The 3622-nt window shown below is 35.7% G+C and overlaps 1 non-coding gene across 1 annotated transcript; it reads left to right on the forward strand.

Annotated features, from left to right (window-relative positions):
* Positions 1 to 821: 821 nt before the first annotated feature.
* Positions 822 to 893, forward strand: Trnae-uuc (transfer RNA glutamic acid (anticodon UUC)). Its single transcript has one exon. It is a non-coding gene; the product is annotated as a tRNA-Glu (tRNA).
* Positions 894 to 3622: the final 2729 nt, after the last annotated feature.

A 3622-nucleotide genomic window follows, 5' to 3' on the forward strand; every position in this document is an offset into this window, starting at 1 on the left:
CCAACTTAAGCAAACTACAGTCACCAAATTTCATGAGCGTAGCCAAAAGGGGTTTTGTGGTCCCCCCCCCCACCTCCAATACAAAAACTAAAGCATTTTACCTTTTTCTACCAGTCGCTGGACTCCACTGAATAGAAGATTTAGTTTTTGATTTTTTTAGCGGAAGAGTAGCAGGCTAATTGCACTGTAGATACCTCAAAATATGCATTGTTAAAGCTTAAAATAACGGAAATAATGCTTGGATCCGCCCACTGGGGGAACTTACAGCGCTCCCCCAGACTCCCTAGCTGTCCCTTGGCGGTGTATACTGCCTTTCACTAATTATAGGAAGAGAGTATTCTAGGGTAGAAAAAACGTTTGAAAGAATGAAAGATAAGAATGTAATGAAGATTAATTACATATAGACACACACTAATATATATATAAATTGCGGAGAGGTTTAAAATCCCCCCTCCCAAATACCGAAAATATATGACATGACAATTGTGGGCCGGTTTATATGGTAATGCCCGGGCCGATTTTGATACCCAGTCCGCCCCTGGTCACGTTCTGCCGACCTCAAAGCTTGTACATGAATTAAATGTAAAAAAGCCTCATAAGTTCTTTCCAACTTTTCTAAGAATAATGTATTTGTATATGTGTTTGTAACGGGGGATAGGGGGGGCTTATAGTAAAGTTAGAGAAGTTAAACTTTGTTTCTTCACTATAACAAAGAAGGAATAACTAGTTGAACTAACTTTAGTTTAGGCTTAAGCTTAGCCTGCGCATTGAGTCATGACACACTAACCGAGGCACGTTTTCTGACATCGTATTTGCATGACTCCCATGTGGTCTAGTGGTTAGGATTTCTGGCTTTCACCCAGGCGGCCCGGGTTCGATTCCCGGCATGGGAACATTATTTTTTTTTTGAATTTAATTATTTTATTGAAAATATTTATATATATATATATATATATATATATATATATATATATATATGTCTGACGCATGTTTGAAAGTTGGAGTGACAGAACAATAACATGAAAATCTCAGCGCCATATATAAGTCTGATATATATCTCACTGCAGCTCTACCTGTATGGTCATTAGAAAATTATTCCTTATTCAGGAAGTAGGACAAAGGGGCGAGAAAGTGAGTTTGATATTAAAGATCTAGATGTTGCAGAATTGATTTAGATAAAAGATGACATATCATTATACATGGTGGCCAAGATAAAGGAGACTCTGGAGTTGACGGCCCCCCAGATCTTCCGGCCCGTCTGCTTGCGTTGTTTTTATTTTGTGGTGTAACTTCAAGGCTAAAGTGTACATGTTGTAGACAGTCATTGACTTGTAACACCAAACTGCTGGTAGACAACAAAAACACTTTAGGCGTAATATATCTGAACTTGTAAAACTTTAGGCGTAATATATCTGAACTTGTAAAACTTTAGGCGTAATATATCTGAACTTGTAAAACTTTAGGCGTAATATATCTGAACTTGTAAAACTTTAGGCGTAATATATCTGAACTTGTAAAACTTTAGGCGTAATATATCTGAACTTGTAAAACTTTAGGCGTAATATATCTGAACTTGTAAAACTTTAGGCGTAATATATCTGAACTTGTAAAACTTTAGGCGTAATATATCTGAACTTGTAAAACTTTAGGCGTAATATATCTGAACTTGTAAAACTGGACATAACTGGAATAACGGCTTCGTGAACCATACGAAATAGAAGTTTGGTTACAGTTGACTTTGACTGATACTCATTTGTGACGCGAGGTTCATGGTGCAAACTTTCAACACCGCCTGGAAACTATGAAATGCTTAATATGTTAATCATAACATTATGAGATTAATACTATTCTTGCTTTTCTTTAAAATAAATTTATAATATATTATATAATATTTTTACTTTTCTGTAAGTATTTACAAAGCTTATATTAGTGCACTCTGTCTGTCTGTCTGGTAAAATATTTTGTATACGTTATTTCTCCCACACCCAATCTCGGATAAAGCGGACATTTTGCACAATTATTTCTTTTACCAGACATTACAAGAATCAATTAAAAAAAAAAACAACAATTAATTAATTAACCATTTAACCAGATGTAGACGGCGAAAAGAAAATCTAAATCGACCACCGGCGGACAAATGGTTATGCCTGCGCTGGTTTTGGCAAAATAAGTGTGTCACAGCTGGGGCTGCGTATCCACGGGAAATACTGCATTCCTCACTAATCTTCGGAATCGAAGACAAGCCTTAGTATTATTAAATTTATTAATATTATTTATTAACTATTGGCAGTGCTTTTTTTGTAAAAAAAAAAATAGGTGCCGGTACTCAGTGATGGATTGCCTAACTTTTAACTACTAATAAATTAAAAATAAACGTTAAAATACAAGAAAATTATTTTTTCCCCCACATTGAAAAAGGTATCGGTACACCGTACCGGTGCGTACCGTCACAAAAAAAAAAAAAGCACTGACTATTGGTGATTAATTATTTTGTTTGGAATCTTGAACAAGGGAAGAGCACCGTACTCGACAGATGTGGTGCGGTATAAGTTGAGTTAGTCCCCTTGGGGACTCTGGAGCCTTGAGTGTACATATATTTTTAATGCATTGAAAAAAAAAAAAGATCATGTAGACATTCACACAGATACCCCTTTCTTCCCCCGCCACCTCTCACAACTGGCCCTGACAAGTGATAGGATCATAGCGCGTTGAGCAAAGCTAAAAGCTTAACAAAAACAATTGGGAAAAAATATTTCAAATCGCACAGCTTTAGAATGTAAACATATTACACTTAATATAAGATTTGTTTTGTTTTTTAAAAGTAGCACACACACACATTGTTCTTTTTGGTTAGCCAATCATTTTGATTTCTTCTGGACACATCTCCATCATTAGTTAATCTTCGTCGTTTGATCTATGAGCAACTTGTTTCCTGAATACACCACAACGAGACCACTATAGATTAACACGATCCCTGATTCTTACAGTATCACCTACTTTTATTTTTATAAACTCCTAATTTTCACTTATTATCGGTATCCCTACCCAAGCTTTATGAATGAATCGTCGCTAATATAGGAGGGACTATAAGGAGTCTATGCGAATTGACAGAACGAGATCTGTTTTTAACGACGTTACACATCCTAAAACACGTAAGAGAGACCCGTAACTTCCATGTTTTTAGAGCAATTAAGGTTAACAGTGTTAAGAAATTGTTCAGATTTAATGATCATTCGATTGTCTATTGTTCTCCTTTGTAAACACATGTACGTACACAAGAGTCTTATATGACAAATTAACAAAATGAACTATCTTTTGTTTCTATGGAAGCCCAAATATTCCGAGAAAACATAATGCTAAATGTCTTTGTTGGTGCGTTTATCAGCTGACAGATCAGCGTGAATTCCCATTGTAAATTTTTTTTATGTCCAACAATGTATACCTAAAACTGGACTAATCAACTCAAAAATTGTTCGTGTACATCACTCAGTTATCCTCACGCTGTGTATAAGTCATGTGTTCTGCGCCATTGTATACAGGCTGAACGGTTCAAAGGAACTTAATTAATATGACCGTTTTGTAATACACCATGAGTAGAGAAACGTCTACAAGTTGACAGAAC

The sequence above is a fragment of the Biomphalaria glabrata genome, chromosome 6, assembly GCF_947242115.1.
Source record: "Biomphalaria glabrata chromosome 6, xgBioGlab47.1, whole genome shotgun sequence".
Taxonomy (NCBI): domain Eukaryota; kingdom Metazoa; phylum Mollusca; class Gastropoda; family Planorbidae; genus Biomphalaria; species Biomphalaria glabrata.